This window comes from Vicia villosa, linkage group LG6 (genome assembly GCF_029867415.1).
Source record: "Vicia villosa cultivar HV-30 ecotype Madison, WI linkage group LG6, Vvil1.0, whole genome shotgun sequence".
In the NCBI taxonomy this organism is placed as follows: Eukaryota; Viridiplantae; Streptophyta; class Magnoliopsida; order Fabales; family Fabaceae; genus Vicia; species Vicia villosa.
In genome coordinates this window covers 16,967,255-16,988,980 of record NC_081185.1, presented here as the reverse complement: position 1 = coordinate 16,988,980, position 21,726 = coordinate 16,967,255, and the positions used below count along the sequence as shown (strand labels likewise).

At 32.3% G+C, this 21,726-nt stretch overlaps 1 long non-coding RNA gene across 1 annotated transcript; it reads right to left on the bottom strand.

Annotated features, from left to right (window-relative positions):
* Positions 1-5,694: 5,694 nt before the first annotated feature.
* LOC131611294 (uncharacterized) lies at positions 5,695-6,117 on the bottom strand. Its single transcript, XR_009286834.1, has 2 exons — positions 6,019-6,117; positions 5,695-5,906 (listed from the first exon to the last, which is right to left on the bottom strand). It is a non-coding gene; the product is annotated as an uncharacterized LOC131611294 (long non-coding RNA).
* Positions 6,118-21,726: the final 15,609 nt, after the last annotated feature.

Sequence of the window (21,726 nt, the reverse complement as noted above, 5' to 3'; positions counted from 1 at the left end):
TTTTTAATAATTTTATTACTGTTTTTATTATGAACACCCCCCTGTAGTATTAGCGAATTTTTATCGACCCCCTCATAATAAAAGAAATAAAAAAATTATTGAAAAAAATTTATTTTTCTTTAAAAAAAAATTATTCCACGTGGAATTATAAAATAATTTAAAAAAAGAAAAATCCACGTGGACTGCCACACAGCAAGAGAGAATCTTTGCTGCAATGTGGTAGTCACGGGGGTCCTTGAAGGAATCTGAAAATTACAAGGGGGTGATTGCCAAAAAAACTTTACCAGGGGTTTAAAACAAAACTCGCTAACATTACAGGGGGATTTATATATTTAACCCTCATTATTATTGTTTCATATGTCTTTTAAATCTATTAAACTAACATTCAGTTTTAGTTCCTAAAAAATTCTCCTTCAATGAATGGTCCTTCCAAAGTTTTTATGTATGCAGTTTTAGTCTCTCTTATTTTCTAAAATAATGAAAACGGTTTAATTATCCATTAATTTTAAAATTTTTGAATAACTTTTTTTATACATGTTTAGAATAGTGTAAAATATTTATTTATCAAACTTTAGAATTTTTTAAAATGAGAAGAATTAAGTATGAATTTTTCAACTTTCAAAAAATTATGATAAAAGTAATGAAAATCTTGACTTAGAAATCAAATTTTGAATTCCCTTTTTTCAAGAAACTTTTTAAAACGTTGTAAACATGTCTGCAAAATAATCATTCAAAAATACACATTGGTTTAACAGTTGAGACTAAAACTACGTGCATAATAATTTTGTTGGTACCAAAACATGTCATTTACTTTTATAGGGACCAAACACAAAATTTGATATTTTATAGCGACCAAAAACATATTTAATCCATTATATTATTGTTGAAAACTTAATTGAAAATTTCATAATTTTTTTAGAAATATTATTGAATTATATTGAGTTAAATTACATTTTGGTCTACCCATTTTGATGTGATTAGGAAATCAGTCCCTCGATTATGTTTTTAAACAATTTTGTTCTCCAATATTTAGTTTTGATTAAAATAAGCTGACGTGTAGGGATGACAATTGAACCCATCTCCAACGGGTACCCTCAAAATTTATCCATAACGGATAGGGTAAAAACTCATAAAACGGATACAGGCTCGAGCACGGAAAATTATCCATTAAAATAAGCGGGTATGGATGCGTGTACACTTAATACCCAACATGCCACATACTCGCATAATATGTATTTATGTATTTTTTATAATTATGCACACAAGTTATTTCAATTATATTAAATACTTCACTATTAAACTTGTATGCATTATATATATATATATATATATATATATATATATATATATATATATATATATATATATATATATATATGTTTGTTTATTTCTTAATTCAACAATAGCATCATTGGATTTTTTAGTCTTATTGTAAATTTAAAATTACATGATAAATTATAGTTGAATAATTACTCATGTTAGAAATGCTGGTAAACGAGTATCGGTATTTAGGTAACCATATGATTTGGGTACAAGTATAAATGTTGGTGCCTATTGCGGGTATAAGTTCGGATACGGAGATTTTGTTAAAGTGCGGGTACGGGGAAGATCATTGACATCCCTACCAACGTAAAACTTTTTTAATACATGATACATTTTTTAATATATGGCATGAGATAAATATATTTTTTATATGTAGTATACATAGCACACGAAAATCTTCCAAAAATCAAATTTTGCAAGTTTAACAAACTTCGTGACTTTTAGGTAGTATAGCACACGAAAATCTTCCAAAAGACCAAATTTTGAAAGTTTAACGAACTTCGTGACTTTTATGTTTATAGCACATGAAATTTTTTGAAAATATTAAAATTTGTAAGTTTAAAGAACTTCGTGACTTTTATGTAGTTGCACACGAAAATCTTCCAAAAGACCAAATTTTTCCAGTTTAACAAATTTTGTGACTTTTATGTAGTATATAACTCGCAAAAAATAATCCAAAAGACTAAATTTTTCAAGTTTAACAAACTTCGTGACTTTTATGTAGTATAGCACACAAAAATCTTCAAAAGGACCAAATTTTGAAAGTTTAAAAAACTTCGTGACTTTTATATAGTATAGCACCCGAAAATCTTCCAAAAACGAAAATTTGCAAGTTTAACAAACTTCGTTACTTTTAGGTAGTATAGCACACGAAAATCTTCTAAAATATTAAAATTTACAAGTTTGATGAACTTCGTGACTTTTATGTAGTATAACACACGAAAATCTTCCAAAATACCAATGTATGCAAGTTTAATGAACTTCATGACTTTTATGTAGTGAATATAGCACACGAAAATCTTCCAAAATACCTAATTTTACAAGTTTAATGAACTTCGTGACATTTATGTAGTATAGCACACGAAAATCTTCAAAAGGACCTAAATTTGAAAGTTTAAAGAACTTCGTGACTTTTATGTAGTATAGCACACGAAAATCTTCCAAAAATCAATCTTTGCAAGTTTAACAAACTTCGTGACTTTAATGTAGTATAGCACACGAAAATCTTCTAAAAGACCAAAATTTGAAAGTATAACGAACTTCATGACTTTTATGTTTATATCACATGAAAATCTTCCAAAATATTAAAATTTGCAAGTTTAAGGAACTTCATAACTTTTTTGTAGTTGCACACAAAAAATTTCAAAAGACCAAATTTTGTTAGTTTAAGAAATTTCACGACTTTTATGTAGTATAAAGCTCACAAAAAATCATCCAGAAGACTAAATTTTGCAAGTTTAGCAAACTTCGTAACTTTAATGTAGTATAGCACGCGAAAATCTTCAAAAGGACCAAATTTTAAAAGTTTAAAGAATTTCGTGACTTTTATATAGAATAGCACACGAAAATCTTCCAAAGGACCAAATTATGCCAGTTTAACAAACTTCGTGGCTTTTATGTAGTAAAGCACACGAAAATTTTCAAGAATATTAAAATTTGCAAGTTTAATGAACTTATTGACTTTAATGTAGTAGCACACAGAAATCTTCCAAAAGACCAAATTTTGCAAGTTTAACAAATTTCGTGACTTTTATGTATAATATAGCACACGGAAAATCTTCCGAAAGACTAAATTTTGTAAGTTGAACAAACTTCGTGACTTTTAAGTAGTATAGAACATGCAGATCTTTCAAAATACCAATGTATGCAAGTTTAATGAACTTCGTGACTTTTATGTAGTATGGCACACGAAAATCTTTCACAAGACAAAATTTTTGCAAGTTTAACAAAATTCGTGACTTTTATGTAGTATATCACACAAAAATCTTCAAAAGGACTAAATTTTGAAAGTTTAACCAACTTCTTGACTTTTATGTAGTATAACACATGAAAATATTCCAAAAACCAAATTTTGCAAGTTTATCAAACTTCGTGGCTTTTAGGTAATATATCACACAAAAATCTTTTCAAAGATCAAATTTTCAAAGTTTAACAAACTTCGTGACTTTTATTTAGTATAGCTCAGATAAATGATTTTTTAGTGGGAAAAATAGAGGACTTAATTTAGTCTAAATTTAATAACATTTGTATAAAAATATTAAATATTTTATTATTAAATTTTTAATTAATTACTCATTAACTTTAAACTTAATACTCTTTTTGACCGTGTATGTTATTTTTGGAGTTTATTTTAGTCTATTGAGTTAAAAAAACACATCATGTTAATCTTTAGAGTTAGTATGCAGACAATGTAAAATTATATTACATCTATAATCAATAAAAAAAATATTTGTCATAGCATATAAGTATTTTAAGAATAAAAACATGTTTTAATTTAATTCAGATTTCTCATTTATTAAATTCTAAAAATATTTTACTCTATAAATACATATGCTTTTTTCTCTAATTTTTTTTAATTAACCACAAAAAATTTAAACATTAATTCAATGTTTAATCCCTTGAAAAGACCAATTCTTTATATATTATTATAATATATATAAAGAAGTATATATTTTTTATCACACGATTAAGTATTTTTAATGTTATTGAATGAAGTAATTAAAAAAATTGTATCACATTTTTATATGTATTTCGTGTTTTTAGAGCTAATTTTATTCCGCGTTTTTAGACTTTAAAAAATGAGTATTTTATTTTAATGAATAGGTGATAAATATTTATTTCGTATTATTTTAATAACTTTTAGTTAACAATAATTGTCCTAAAGCTAATTTGTGATCAGTACTAGTGTAAATCAATGTTGTAATATTTAAATTGATCAATGAGTTATGAAGAGAAACAATATTTTATACTCCCTCCGTTTTTTATTATAAGTCGTTTTGGAAAAATATTTTGTATTTAAATATTAGTCGTTTTACAATTCCAATAAATAATTAATGTTGTTTTTCCTATTATATCCTTAAATATTTATTATTCTCTCTCCTTTCAATTGTATAAATTTATCTTTCACATGTCATTAATGAAGGATAATTTTGTAAAAACCTTCATAATTTTTCATTTTCATACAACAATTATTATTTTTCTTAATCTGTGTGAAAATTCTAAAACGACTTATAATAAAAAACGAAAGGAATAATGTATTGGTAGTAAAAATGAAGTACAATGTATCAAATATTTAAAACATGAGTTAGATATCACAATTATAAAGTACTTTAAGAAAGATTCACTAAATTCAATGGCAATTTTTTTTCTTAAATCTATATTAAAATCAAATTAAAGTATCATAAATACTCTTATTTCTTTTAGAAAATTGTCAAGAAAAATATTAAATTTATTCAATTTTTATGAGAAAATAAATATGTACTGTTTTACACTGTCAACCAATCACCACTATGTAACCTGTCAAGTCATTTAAGTCAATTGTATAACATTTTTAATTGATGAATTCCTATTGATGACAGTGTAAAATTATTTTACACTGTCAGTCCAGTACCTTTAATCTCATTTTTAATTTTAAATTTATTTTAAATTCATAGTTTTAACTAATTCTTTAAGGAGAAATAATATATTAAAGTTATTTTTATTTTAAAAATTTTAAAAATTTTAAAAATTTTAAAATTTAACTATTTTATAAGTTACATTAATAAATATGTCTCATCAATAATTTATATATTTAACCATTTTTTTTAGTGATTCATTCATACAAAATAATAATTTGCGCCACCTTTTTAAAGTGAATAAAAAAAGTGTAAGAATATTATTTTGAGATTAAATATGGTTAAAGTCTCTCTAAAGTTCAACATTTTTACTTTTCATTATTCTAAAAAATTTCGTTAAAAAATGGTCTCTATAAAATTAAGAATTTTAACTTTTGATCTATTACAACTTAGCGACGGTTTTTACAATTTAGTGACTAAATTAACGATGGTTTTTAATAACGGTTTACTACTTAACGACTGCTTTAGCAACGTTTTTAGGAGGAGGGATCCAAGTTAAAATTCTTAACTTTAAAAAGACGAGTCTTTAATAAAAAATTTACGAAAAATAATAATGTCTAATTTTAATGGAACTTTAAATATATTTAACCTTTTCTTTTTCTCACAAGTCATGTTTCTCAAAAGTCATGTTAATGAAAAATTAAACGAAATTGAAACGAACGCAGAGACGCGGATCCGAACTTACGTTATCTTATTCGAATATTTTAAAGTGAAATTCCAACTATTAAACTATTAGGAAAAAGAGACATTGAGATTCAAAAAAGAGTTTCTTTTGATCTCTTAACTAGCAAATAATATTACATGAGCAAAAGCCAAGCTTAATTGGAGTATCATGACAAGAACAATCTCTAATCTCAACACCTGCATATTTCTCACTGACTGCATCGGCACATGCTCTCCCATCACCACACAGTCCTGGCAACATCACTCCCCTAAGACAATAGTTTGGACGATCGTCAATATTCCTTCCTATCACATTATTGAGAAGAAAAATATATAAATTGGTAAATGAATTCTCAAGGTTTAATCAATAACATAATTGCAAACAAAGTTTAATAATAATATGTTGAGTTAGATGTACCATAGGTGTGGCTGAAGACAGCCAATATAGCTACCATCATTAGGAGAATGGTTCCTTTCTTCATCATGAATTTGTCTAAGTCAAATATTCTTAGTCGAGATTATGAGAATGTTATGAAAATGTGAAATAATAAAAATTAATACTACATATTTATAGACATTTTAGTCACCTATTAAAGGATTAGTTTTTTTTAGGCTTGAAGCCCATTATGTTAGGGTAGTAATTTTTTGTTTAATTAGTGATAAGAAAATTTAAAAATTAATTGTTAAATTCATCACTAATAAATAAAAAGGACTAAATTGACTAGTTTTAAATAATTAAATGATCAATATAATACTTTTTAAGTTAAGGCATTAAAATGAACTCCGAAATAAACTATTCCGACAAAAAAAAGTTTTAAATATGGATTAGATCAAATAAAATCAAAGTGCCAATGTTGAATAATGCACGTGGACAATATGCATTTCATGATGTACAGTGAAAAATAGAAAACAAGAGACAACCAAATATTTTATGGGTTAAATATTCAAAATCTTTTGTAATATAGGCGAAACTCGTTTTTTTTCTTGTAAATTTTTTTTCAAACACTCCTTTAAAATTTAAAAATACTATGTCTTTTGCCCTTTAATTGTAAAGTTTATCCCCCTGTAATATTTTTTTGTTTGATTTTTCCTCCAATTTTAGTGTTTAAATTGCACGCATAGGGGGTAATCCAAACAAAAAAATATCACAAGAGGAAACTAAAAAAAAAAAAAATACTACCAGAGGATAAAACGAATTTCGTCTATATTACAGGGTTGTGGTATTAACCCATATTTTATTATTGAAACTTGAATATATATATATATATATATATATATATATATATATATATATATATATATATATATATATATATATATATATATAATTCTATATCCGATATTTATAGGAACCTAGATGGAGAAAGGGTAAGCAAGTAAGCGTTACAAAAAGGTAGGAGAACAAGGCTATAAAAAAGGGAAAATTAAAAATCCTAATGAATTGTAACACACACACACACTCAAACTTGAATGGATATTCATCATATGCAGTTTGGAAATTAAACCCGAAAAAATACCTAGTTGGAGCTGTTTTGTGAAGAGGTCATCAATTTAATTGATAGTAAGTGAGGACTTTGTTCTGGATTTTGTCACGGACCAAGTGGTAATCCAGTTCGATGTGTTTCGTGCGATCATAAAAGAATGGGTTTACGGGAATGTGAATTGTGCTTGTGTTATCGCAAAAGATGGTGACAGGTTATGTATGCGGAATATTGAGTCTTTGAGCAAATTGAGAAGCCATTGAGCCTCACAAGAAGTGTTGGCTAAGGCTCTATATTTGGCCTCGGATGAGGAGCAAGATACAACCTATTGTTTTTTGCATTTCCAGCTGATAATGCTTTATCCCATATAGAAAATGAAATCGGTGGTAGATTGTCGAGTGATTGAACAAGCACCCCAATCAGAATCTGTGAAACTTGTCAACAAAAGGATAGAGTTTTCGTAGAAAAAAAGAACAAGAGTTGGAGTATCCTTGACGTATTTGACTATCCGAAGAGCTTCCTGCATGTGTGTTTGATAAGTGCCAAAATGTACTTATTTTGTGTATGTAAATAGTGGCACTTATCGATACTTTTGTTAATACCGTTTGAATAATTCCCCGTTTTATGTATAAATACGTATACTTTGTGAATAGTTGTATTTTCATATACTTTTATACCATTTGATAGTTTTTCCTTTGTTTTTATAGGTATTCATGCTTATTGGAGCCTTGAGGAATAAAGTGTCAAAGGCACGACTTCGATTTTGCAGTTTTGGTGAAAGCCCGCTTAGCCACCATCAAGCGGACTTCCAAAGACTCAAAATAAGGATGACCAAAATCATCATTTTGGTTTCCATTCATTCATTATTGGATAGAGCATTGAATAATCTTTCCAACGCTTCGAACCGGGCGCAATTCGGAGTTACGGTTCTCGAGTTATGGCGAAAACAAAATCTGATTTTTAGCAGACTCCGCTAAGCGGACTCTGTTCCGCTTAGCGGACCTACGGATTTTCAGACTTGTTAAAAAGGGGAAAATCACATTTTTAGGTTATGGGTTGGGTATTTTTGAGTCCCAACACCATCAACTTCATTCTTAGAGTAAAATTGGCTTAGAAAACAACTTCGGAGGTTGCATAAGGATGATCGGGGGTGGATTGAGCGTCGAACGGAGCTGACAAACCGGGAGATTTTCGGTTCATTTCTCTTCTTCTTTGTGTATTTCTCTTTGGTTGGGTTTGTTTGTATATTTACTTGAATCTTATGTATATTTACCGATTACAATGTTATATTTAACTTGCTTTACGAATATGTGTTGATGTTATCCTGGATTTTTGCTCTATGCTGAGGATTTGGGGTGCTTTAGAGATAAACTTCTTGAATCCTTATCTAGGATGATTATCTGTTAGTTTCTGAACTCTAGAGATAGATTTAGAGCTAGCATTCACTGTGGGTATCTGTACTTAATGCTTTCGTGTTTGAGCGGCGCGCGAGAGATCGCCGACGCGAGAATACGGATGTTCTCGTGACTTCGCGTTAGAGATAACCTTAGTTGTGAGATGATCTCGTTTGTGCTCTAAAGATGGACGCTTATGTGAGAGATACGTGATAACATGGATGAGTATCGTAGGTTGAGTATAATGGGTTGGTAAGTGTATGTTTGTGAAGAGTGAGTATAATTACATTCCTGATAAGTTATTTCTCTTCTAAGAATGTGTTTATTCTTTTCTTGTCTATATCTTTGTTTACTTTTTGCTCATTCAAACCCAAGCTCGAAACCGTAGAAAATGTTGAATGGCATCTCTCCATCTCTGAGGACGATAATTCCCGGATCAATATTTCCAAATCTTGTTTGTTGCTTGCCCTATACTGCAATCAACAAAATGGCGCCGTTGCCGGGAATGGTTGTGATTGCATCGCAATAGCTTTCATGGTTTTGAGCTTTGTATATATCGTATATATTGTATAGTTTCACTTGTATATATATTTACTTGTACATGTTTACTTGTTTATGTTCACCATATAGTTTTACTTGTATATGTTACATACAAGTATACTTTTGTTGGTGAATGTTGGTGAAACATGTTGATCTCAGATTAGCTCTTTACTTACAAATCTTCACTTTTCAACTCGTGCATCCAACATTCACCAACTTTCTCTTTGTGTATGTTAATAGTTATATGTATTTCATGGTTGTATTTATGTGTTTGTTCATGTACATAATTGTATACTTGTGTTTTCTTTTATGTTCGTTTAATCATTGTATATATTTGTACTCGTAACGTTTGTTGAGTGTTTGGTTAGGACACTTGCTTGTGGTTTGCACGGTAAGACGTTACCATGATATCGTGAGGAAGCTACTTTCCAAACACCGAAACAATAAAGGCGTCGAGCTAACGACGTAAAACAAGCGCTTGTTGGGAGGCACCCCAACGGTTGTAAAGTTTTGTTTATTTTTATGTTTAAGAGGAATTTAGGTGAAGTGGTGTGTGATTAGAACAGCTGGTGCAATTCTGATTTTTCTGAGTTCTGATGTGCCCGCTAAGCGAGCTCAGCTCCGCTAAGCGAGCATAGCAGAATTTTGTTTTTCTGCTCTGCACCAGCAGGTTCCCATTCCACCTGGTTCACTCATTTTTCCCACTTTCACCAAGGCTAATTAATAGTATATATTAGTTTTGTTTTTCTAATTCTTTTGTTGGTTGTTTGTACTCAAATTTTGTTTGGTAATTCGAATATTTTTGAGGTGATTTTCCAAAGCTTGAGTGTTTCAACTTGCGGATGTATGGTAGGATATTGTTTTTGAAGTTGTATCATTCAAGGTACTCATTTATCGCTTTCTATAGCATAGCATGTTTAGGAAACTTTTCATTTGTACAATTACCATACCATTCATTCTTTTGCATTACTTGCTTGTTGATTGAATCACTTTAGTTCCCAAACCATAAATGTGAGGAAGCTTTCCATTGTTTACATATGTTGGAGGCCACAATCTTTGTTTTAACTATATTTTATTATGCTTAATCTTTTATTTATGTTGATTTTATGAAAGCATGAAAAGGATCAAGGCATTTTGTTTCATTTTGAGCACAACCACCATAACCAAAAAGTCAATTCACCTTGTGAGTGTGTGAGCATTTGTTAACCCTTTTGAGCCTTTTTGTCAATGTTCATGTTGTTTTTGCTAAATGCTTATCTTTGAGTGTTTAGTTCTCATTTTTGCATAGATGATTGATTCTTTATTTTCTTGAACCCTCAACCATGACTTTTGGTATGAATTTTTACCTTGCCTTAGAAAGTAGGGAGTATTCATATGATGATGTGGTTGAATTCAAGTTGGGGGGAGAAATGGTTGCTACTTATGTGGTTGTTTCTATGAGGTTGAAAAGAAAGAAAAAGAAAAAAAGTGAAAAGGAAAAAAGAAAAAAAAAAGAGAAAAAGTTTTGAAAAAGAAAAGAGAAGCGAATAATTGTGCTAATAAGTATTGTGAATGGTTTGAGAAACTTGTGGTTATGGAAGAAGTTTAATCGAGATTTTGTTGTTTGAATCTTTGGTGGATTGATCACTCCCTTAGGTTTAGGCAAGTTTTTGTTTCGATTAGCCTTAGGACATATCCCTTGTTTGTTAACCAAGCCACATTACAACCTTGAAAAGCCCTTGTGATTCTTGCTTTTGTATCTTCAATGTGATTTTTGGATGAATGCATAATTTAATCTTTTGTTTGCAAGATTGTTGGATGAGTGTTAAAAGTCCTTCACCTTTGTGTGTTCTTCATCCATTGATGAAATTTTTCTAAGTGTGATTCATGAGATAGCATGTATTGTGTTAGAATGTTTTGTATGCTTTTTGTACTTAGGATTCGTTTCGTTTACATGTTGTCGTTGTAGTATAGTGTTAAGTATTTACTTTGTTTATACGTTTTTGTGTTGAGCCATACATTTGTTTTTGGTTTTCAAAACTTGTTGATTCACAACTCTTTGGTTTATTGCTTTTGATTCTTTGATTTATTTGACATTGTTTGAGGACAAACAAAGTTTCAAGTTGGGGAGAGTTTGATAAGTGCCAAAATGTACTTATTTTGTGTATGTAAATAGTGGCACTTATCGATACTTTTGTTAATACCGTTTGAATAATTCCCCGTTTTATGTATAAATACGTATACTTTGTGAATAGTTGTATTTTCATATACTTTTATACCATTTGATAGTTTTTCCTTTGTTTTTATAGGTATTCATGCTTATTGGAGCCTTGAGGAATAAAGTGTCAAAGGCACGACTTCGATTTTGCAGTTTTGGTGAAAGCCCGCTTAGCCACCATCAAGCGGACTTCCAAAGACTCAAAATAGGGATGACCAAAATCATCATTTTGGTTTCCATTCATTCATTATTGGATAGAGCATTGAATAAGCTTTCCAACGCTTCGAACCGGGCGCAATTCGGAGTTACGGTTCTCGAGTTATGGCGAAAACAAAATCTGATTTTTAGAAGACTCCGCTAAGCGGACTCTGTTCCGCTCAGCGGACCTGCGGATTTTCAGACTTGTTAAAAAGGGGAAAATCACATTTTTAGGTTATGGGTTGGGTATTTTTGAGTCCCAACACCATCAACTTCATTCTTAGAGTAAAATTGGCTTAGAAAACAACTTCGGAGGTTGCATAAGGATGATCGGGGGTGGATTGAGCGTCGAACGGAGCTGACAAACCGGGAGATTTTCGGTTCATTTCTCTTCTTCTTTGTGTATTTCTCGTTGGTTGGGTTTGTTTGTATATTTACTTGAATCTTATGTATATTTACCGATTACAATGTTATATTTAACTTGCTTTACGAATCTGTGTTGATGTTATCCTGGATTTTTGCTCTATGCTGGGGATATGGGGTGCTTTAGAGATAAACTTCTTGAATCCTTATCTAGGATGATTATCTGTTAGTTTCTGAACTCTAGAGATAGATTTAGAGCTAGCATTCACTGTGGGTATCTGTACTTAATGCTTTCGTGTTTGAGCGGCGCGCGAGAGATCGCTGACGCGAGAATACGGATGTTCTCGTGACTTCGCGTTAGAGATAACCTTAGTTGTGAGATGATCTCGTTTGTGCTCTAAAGATGGACGCTTATGTGAGAGATACGTGATAACATGGATGAGTATCGTAGGTTGAGTATAATGGGTTGGTAAGTGTATGTTTGTGAAGAGTGAGTATATTTACATTCCTGATAAGTTATTTCTCTTCTAAGAATGTGTTTATTCTTTTCTTGTCTATATCTTTGTTTACTTTTTGCTCATTCAAACCCAAGCTCGAAACCGTAGAAACTGTTGAATGGCATCTCTCCATCTCTGAGGACGATAATTCCCGGATCAATATTTCCAAATCTTGTTTGTTGCTTGCCCTATACTGCAATCAACAGTGTTTTAACACCCCATATTTTCCTTAATTAATTTAAATTAGAATTAAATTATTTATTAGAATAATTTGGCATTTGATTGGATTTAATTGAAGAATTATGGAAAAAGGAGTTATTGGGCTTGGTGTTGTGATTAGTAAGAGAGGGGTGCTAAGTGATAGGCCCGTACAAGTGAGTTTTATTATTTCATAAAATAGAGAAATTGAGAAAAGAAGAAAAATAGAAGCAAAAGAGGAGAAAGGAGAATACGTGAAAGAGTAGTAGAAGAGGAAGAGGACCAACCAAGAATTCTTGACTAAGGTAAGGGGGACTCTCCGATTAGCACCTCTTATTGTATTTTAGATGATAATACTGATTAGGAATATTATTTAGGTCAATTGGATTGTATGTTTAGGTTTTGGGGTTTTGGGAGATTTAGGTTGTTTTTGTTGAATTGATGTAATTGATGAATTGATGAATGGTTTTGGTGTTATATGACCTCTAAAATGTGTTATAATTGTAGTATATTATGTTAGCTGATGAGATTTTGGTGTGGGAATTATTGTGGTTCAATTGGACTGAAATTGAGAGTGGAAGGATGTCAAAATTGCAGAAAAATTTTGCATAAACGCAGGATGCGTCGACCTATGAAATTCATGCGTCGACCTATAGATTCCCAAAAGACCAGCATGAGTCAACTCATGGGTCTACCTAAGGAAACCCGAGGGGGACATGAATTTCTATGCATCGACAATTTGAAGTAATAATCATGTGATGATTTATGAGTTGTATGATAATGACAATTGGATGGTATTTGAATGATGCTAATATATATTTAAACATGCTTGATGATGATGATTGTAAGAGATGAGATGATGATGTTCATCAGATGGACGATGTTATAAGTATGTTGTATATGTTTGCATGCATTCATAAACATGCGTTTGAGGGATGAATCTGAATGATGTTGTTGATTCAGCAAAGGGAATAATTCCCATTGTGTGGAATTTATGCTGGCAGGGCCATATCTTGAAGATGTTGGATCGGTCGGTGGGTTATGTAACACCCTTCTAAACCCTGCAGGAAAATTAACAATAATCAGAGTAAAACATAAAAAGGGTATTACAACTCCAATAAAATAAACAAATATTCATGTCATGCCATAAAAGGAACGATAAACCAAAAGTATCCAGATAACATGTTAACACAGCGGAATATTCTTAACGTCTGAATAATTAAACATCTAGAGTCAGAGACTCATAATTCAACCATAAAACAAATAACCAAAAACAAGAGTTTATCAGGTAAATCTAAATAACGTCCCCAGTGTTACACGACCAGAGCATGACACAGACCCAACTGACTCAAACGGATTTACTCTACGAGCTAATTCTCACCAAGCACAAAAGCTAGTCCTTAATCTAAAAAATAACAACAGTAAGGGTAAGTCTCATTCACATTTAACCAATGTTATAGGCTATAAATAATAAAATATCAATCACATTATTCACCCAATTACAATTATGATCAGATTCACCACAACATAATTAAATCACAATAATTACACAATCATCACATATTATAACATTGGACAATCTTCCATTCATGTTATAATAATACAAGTAGCCTAATGCAAATGTAACTATATGCATGTTGTACCAAACATGGGATAACCCATCTCACCGATCCACCACCATAAGGATTCGGCTACTTCTCTCACTAATTCCATACAATGGGAATTAGCTACCGCTGTCCCACCACCATAAGGGATACAACCCACAACATAGTTATGAAATGCATGCATCACATACAACATGCTAATAATCAACACCAATCAACTAAATATCATAATCATCAACCAACGCAACAATCAATAGCCACACACAGTTATACTATTTCTCAACCATAACAAACATATATTTTACATCAACAGTATATGTATATCCATCACCAGTTACAACCACGACATCATAACAGATAAAACATTTACCAATGTAGCTATACGCATAAACCATCACACCCGAATAAAATCGAGTGTTTTAAAATAAAATCGAGTCATGACTCAAAACACCATTTTATCATATAAATCATTTAATTAGCTTCACTATGCTCAAAACGACACTAAAAACAGTCATACGGTTTGAAAGTTACACATCTTTAAACTTTTTCCAAAAAAACAACTATTGCTATAGCACGCGGCGCCACACACAGTTCACAACGCGTAACGGATAAAAACTACGCCTTCGCGGCACGAAACGATAAAGGGAGTACGCCTTCGCGGCACTAACAAGGTTCGCGACGCGTACTGAGTGCATCAATTTTTCTTGTGCTTTCTGCCAAGCAGTTCGCGGTGCCAACCCCTGGACGCTGCGCGAACTGGCGATTTCCAAGAATCCGAATTGCAGAAATAGCCTACGATTTTGTCCCTATTTCACCGAATCATTACCAAACCGATTCCATTTTTTACCAAATTTTACGTACAGTAAAACAACACATATTATAACACACATCTAGCACACAATAAGCATCTATTAACATCATATCAGTATCTAACATCCAGAATTCACCAAATCGTGTAACTTTCATCAAATTATCCCAACCCCAACCTAATATCCTAAAACCTAAACATAACCCAATTAATACAAACAACATGCTCAATCTATCCTAGTATCTATAATCCCATAATAGAAGTTAAATGAAAGAGTCCCCCCTTACCTGAAGGTTGATTCTTCGTTCTTCCTCTCCTTTCACTTCCTCGCTTCTCTGCTCTTTCAAGTTCAGACTTCTCTTCTCTTTTGGTTCTATTTTCACAAATCCTTCTCTTTTTTCTATTTTATGAAAATAAGTTTATTATTAGCAATGGGCTTCACAAATGACACCCCCTTCTACTAAAAGTAACATTGGCCCATTAGCCTTATTACTCCATTTTTCTCAAACAACTCAAATAATTCTAATATTTAGTCAAAAAAATCAACTAAACTAAATAAAGAGTTTTAGGGGTGTTACAGGTTATTCCCATTGATGATGTTTGGTACCATATGCATAGTGTCAATTCATTCATATGCATGATTTTCATAACATGATTGAATGTGTTTCAGTGTTATAAATTGATGATGTGTTGGTTGTGTATTTGTTGAATTGTCTTAGTGTGATACAATTGGATGAATAATATAAATATGATGTGTTATTATTTACGATACAATAATATTTGTTAATTGTGATGAGACGCACCCTTACATGTTGTCATTTTTATATTGAGGATATCGGCTTTCGACTTAGTGAGGATTAGCTCATTAGTCAGTATGTTTAGTATAGCGCCAAGTGTCATGCTCTGATAATTGTAACACTGGGGAACACTAGCTTAGGGTTCATGTTTTAATAACTCTATTTTTATGATTTTGGTTTTATTTTGGGATGTAGTATTATAGATGTTGTACTCATCCGAATGATGGATTTTCCGCTCTGTTGACATGAGATTATTCTATAATTTATGAATGATTGTTCCTTAGTGAATGCATGACCATGACGTATGAAATTGAAATTGTGGCGCCCTCGTTCATGTTACTCTTAAATATTTATTTAATTACTGGGGATTTAGGAGGGTGTTACAATAGTGGTATCAGAGCATAGTCAGTCGTTGTGACCAGAGTCTTGTGTCAGTCTTCCCTGTGTATGCGACTAGTGCGGGTTAAACACTATCGATACTTTTGTTCTGACTAAATTGTTTGTGATTTAAGCAGAGAAATGGCTGGAAGAGGTGGAAGAAACGATGATGCAATTGTTGAGGCCTTGGGCATGATTGTTGGTGTGCTGGGAGGAAACCCCAACAGAGCTGGGATTGGAGCTGACAGGAAATTGGGAAATTTTCCGAAGAACAATCCTCCGTTGTTCAAGGGAACTCATGATCCGGAAGGTGCTTAGAAGTGGCTGAAGGAGATCGAAAGGATTTTCAGAGTCATTGATTGTGATGAGGACCTGAAAGTGAGGTATGATACTCACATGTTGTCGGAAGAAGCTGGTGACTGGTGGGTTACTACGAATGCTGAGCTAGACGCTGATTGTATAGCTATTACTTGGGCTATATTCAAGAGGGAATTTATGAGGAAGTACTTTCATGAAGATGTCTGAGGAAGGAAATAGATTGAATTTCTGGAGTTGAGACAATGTGATATGACAGTTCCTGAGTATGCTTCCAAGTTTGTAGAGTTGGCGAAGTATTACACTCCGTACAATAATGACGAGGCTGGTGAGTTCTCGAAATGCATCAAATTCGAAAATGGTCTCCGTGATGAGATTAAGCAAGGTATCAAATATCAGAGAATTCGACGGTTTGCTAACTTGGTTGACTGTAGTAGGATATTTGAGGAAGATAATATCAAGATGAAGTCATCTCACTCTCGCGAGTTAGTTGACAGAAAAGGTAAGAAGCATATGGATAGAGGTAAGCCATATGGTAGAGGTAAAGCTGTTGAGTGGAAGAAGCCTAGTAGGGGAGACTCCAATGCTCTTGTCAAATACTACAACTGTGGCAAGGTTGGACACCGTAAGAATGAATGCAAGCTTGATCAAAAGAAATACTTCAAGTGTGACAAAGTGGGCCATGTTGCTGCTGATTGCAAGAAGAAGGTTGTGACTTGCTATAACTATGGTGAAGAGGGTCACATTAGCCCACAGTGTCCTAAGCCAAAGAAGAACCAATCTGGAGGAAAGGTTTTTGCTTTGTCTGGGTCGGAAACCACTCCTGATGACCGATTAATTAAAGTTACGTGTTTCATTCATGGCACACCTTTAGTTGCAATTATAGATACTGGAGAAAATCACTCTTTTATTTCTTTGTATTTTGCTAAGAAATTGAGCTTAGAAATATCTAACATAAATGGAAGTATGATTATTGACACTCATGTGTCGGGTTCAGTAACTACTTCGTCTGCTTGTTTAAATTGTTCGGTCGATATTTTTGGTAGAGAATTCGAAATGGACTTAGTGTGTCTTCCGCTGAAATAATAAGATTTAGTCTTGGAAATGAGCTGGTTGGAATTCAACCGCGTTCATATCAACTACTTTGCGAAGACACTGTTATTTCCTGAGACTGTTAATGCGGACGATCTGACTATGACTACTAGACAAGTGAAGGAGGCCATTAAAGACGGTGAGTAGTGAACTACTAGTAGTACGAGACTTTCCAGAAGTTTTTCCAAAGATGTGAACGAGTTACCGCCGGAAAGAGAGGTAGAGTTTGCTATTGAATTTGTTCCAGGAACTAGTCCAGTGTCAATGGCACCATATCGTATGTCACCATCTGAGTTGGCCGAATTGAAGAAACAATTGTAAGAGTTTCTTGAAAAGAAATTAATTCGTCCGAGTGTTTCTCGTGGGGTGCGCCGGTATTGTTGGTAAATAAGTAAGAGAGCTCTATGAGACTATGTGCAGATTACCGACAATTAACCAAACTTACTATCAAGAATCGGTATCCATTGCTGAGGATTGATGATTTAATGAATCAGCTGATTGTTGCGTGCGTATTTAGTAAGATTGATCTGAGGTCTGGGTATCACCAAATTCGAGTGAAGGAGATCGATATTCAGAAGACGGCATTTAGAACGAGGTATGGTCAGTACAAGTATTCGGTAATGCCGTTTGGGGTTACTAATGCACCTGGTGTTTTCATGGAATATATGAATAGGATCTTCCATCCTTATCTTGATAAATTCGTGGTAGTATTTATAGACGATATTCTAATATATTCTAAGAATGAAGAAGAGCATGCGGAACACCTCAGAATTGTGTTAGAGTTGTTGAAAGAAAAGAAACTTTTCGCCAAATTGTCAAAGTGTGAGTTTTGGTTGGATGTGTTGCACCCTGATTTTTACCCTACGATTCCATTTCATTCGCATCATTGCATTTCATCTGATTATATCATATTTTTACTAATTTTATTGCTTCATAATCATTTGCATCATTTTATTAAGACAATAACATAATTTGCACCTCATTCAAGAAAATTCAAAAAAAAATATATGCATACATTCATTTTGCGTTCATAGAATCTTTGATCATTTTACTAACCTTTGATTTATGATTTTAATTTTAGAATTCAATTTAATTTGAATTTTGGAATTAAAATTATTAAATCGTTTGCACATATTTTATTTTTGTATTTTGTATTGTTCTATTTCTTTTTGTTTTGTAGATATGATTAATTAAAGTAAGATGCATATTGGTCCAAAGTTGATTTAAAATTTTCAAAGCCCATTAACAAATTTGGTCCAAGTCACTTAGCCTTTTCTCATCACACTTCTAGAAGTTCACTAAAGACAAAAATAACACATTTCTCTGCCTCTCCAAGTTACACGATTTCACCACCTCCATTGTCCTTCATCCCACTCTTCATTCCACTACTCCACTATCTCTTCTAAATTCAAATTTTTTCCAAAAAATTGGTACAGAAAAATAGCTCTTGTCCCCTTTGATCTTATCCCAATCCTCACTCAAATTTCTTATTTACCCTCACTCTCATTGTGATATAAAAGAACACACTCATACACAAGTAAAAGGGGGAAGAAACAAGAACAAAAACTCTGCTGAAATATACCCAAATGCTTCCTCCAAGACCTAAAATTCATCTCCTCAAATACATTTAACAAAAAACTGCATACCCTCACACACCAAAACCGAACATGATTTATCTCCAATCATAACCTTCATACAACATCACCTTCATACCTCACCACAATCTGCATAACCTGCAGACTCATCACAAACAGATCACACAATACAGAGACAAATCCCATGAATATCATCTTCATTGTCACAACCGTATTACACTTTAATACCATCCTCAACACTTCACCACAAACATCTCTGTAATACGGTGAACTGACTTTAAAGAAATGTCGCGGTAAGCAAGAGTCGCCACCGACTTTTATTTTATCCAATTGGAAAGGCAAAAAGAACAGGAAAGACCTTTGAAAGATTTTGAGTTCGGGGGGTAAGTTATACAAAGGGAAGGTGTAAGGCACCCTTTGCATCCATGGTTATCCATGGGCTCTTAATTGCTTTGCTCCCTTTGTTTGTTTGAATTGTTTGAAAAGTGTCGTGTGTGAATAGTTAAAGATTTCGTTAAGGACTTTAGCTTGTAAATAAGCGTAGCCTTGTTTTGAAAGTATTTGAAAGGAGGTGTGAAAAGTATATTTGAAAGTCTGATTTGAATGGAGCAAGCAATTGAGAACTACCTACCCAAAGATCGTCTTTCATGTTCTTTAAGTCTTTCAGGCGAAAGGGTCTATCCATACCATGAGAGGGCAGGAAGTCTTTCAATTGGATGTGCGGGTCATCGAGAAAAGTATCGTTCGCCATAAGACTGTCCCTTGCCATAAAGAGGGCAGGTAGTCTAAGGGAAGGATATAATAGTCATTTAGGAAATAGTAAGGATACCTTAGCAATCGAAGGGACTATCACCATTTAATCGAGGGAACATCGAGGGACGAGATCATTTTTTATCATAGGCAACTCGAAGGGACTATGATCTTTATATCGAGGGACTATGATGATTTTATCGAAGGCAACAGGTACTAAGGTATTCCTACATCCGAGGGACTTGACTATTTTATCGAAAGGCAACAATAGAGGGGGTTTACCTTAAAGGTGAGTGGGTGCAACAATCATGTGATTTTGATTCAATTATATTATCTTGTAAATTAATGATCTAGATTCAGTTAATAGTCTTGCCACTCCCTATTGTTACTAACCACGCAGTTAATATCATGCAGAAAAATAAAGTGCGGAAATTAAAAGTTCCTACGCTATTACAAGGCTTCGGGGAGGGGGATTACAATACCAAAACGGGGGATGCAGAAAAGTAAAATCCTAGTTTAAACTATTACAAGGCTTTGGGGCAGTTACATAATAATTAATAAAAATAGGAGGAAAATAAAATTTTAATTCTATTACAACCCTTAGCAGTTACATAATATGGAAAAACTAAGGAGAATTAAAATACGAAAAAAAAATCTAATTACTATTACAACCTCGAAACAATTACATAATAATAATTAAACAATAATAAAATCGGGAAGTCGAGAGGTGAAGATGAGAAGAAGAGAATTTATGGTTAAAAAAAAGATTTACTTGTTAATATTAAACTAAATCTAATTTAATTAATGAAAATAAATCTAATTATCTAATTATGTACTAATTAAACCTAATCCAATTAAATCTCTAATTGATTTTAATTATTAAATCTAAAAAATCTAATCAAATCCTAATTACTAAATTAATAAAAATTATGTTAGAAATAAAATCAATTAAACCTAAATCTAATTATTTTAAAAAATATTCTAATTACTAAATCTAATCTAATTAAATTCTAAATTGTAAATTAATCCTAATTATTAAATCCAATCAAATCCTAAATCTAATCAAATAAAATTAATGTTAGAAAAAAAATCAAATCAAACTAGAACTAATATTTTTGTGTTTTTTATGATTTGGTAATGATTAAAATAATTAAAATATCCTAATTAAATTAAAATCAATTAGTTGAAGAAAGAAAGAAAAAAAAGTAATCGGTTAAAAAAACCTAATCCTAATTAATTAATGGAAATCAAGAGTTAATAAATAATTAAAAGTTAAAAGGTTAATTAATAAAATAAGAGAAATAGTGAAAAGGTGATGAAAATTGGGAGAATAAAAGATTGAGGGACGTCGACGTTACCGGCATGACGATTGTTGGGCTGCTGCGTTTTGCGGTGCCGTTGGAGGGATCGTCGGCGGTTGAGGTGTGAAGGAGTGATGCGGACCCGGTTGATTCGGTGATTCTGACTGAATTCCACTTCTCTTTTATTTTCCTCTTCTACGTCTTTGGTAGATTATTTTCGATGTGATTTCATCTTCTTCCCCATATGTATTCTCTCTTCTCCATTCACACAAACAAAATCAAATCAAAAGAAAAACAACACTTTTAAAACAATAATCATGGCCATCAATTGAACCAATAAAAAGCTAGCAAAAATAATAAAAATAAACAACACCACCTGAGGGCTCCGACGGCGGTTTGTGGAGGAAATATGGGCGTTGAACCACTCGGTTCTACGGTGAGAGGAAGATATAAGTTCTTGAGTTTTTTTTTTTGAAAGTGTTCTTGATGTTCTTCAACAAGCTATGAAGTTGTTGTGATATTCATGAGAGAAAGTGAAGTTTGATCTTAGAGAGAAGGAGGGGAAAATAATTTTTGTGTTTGTGAGAAGAGGGAGAGAGTGAAAATAAGGGTTAGAAA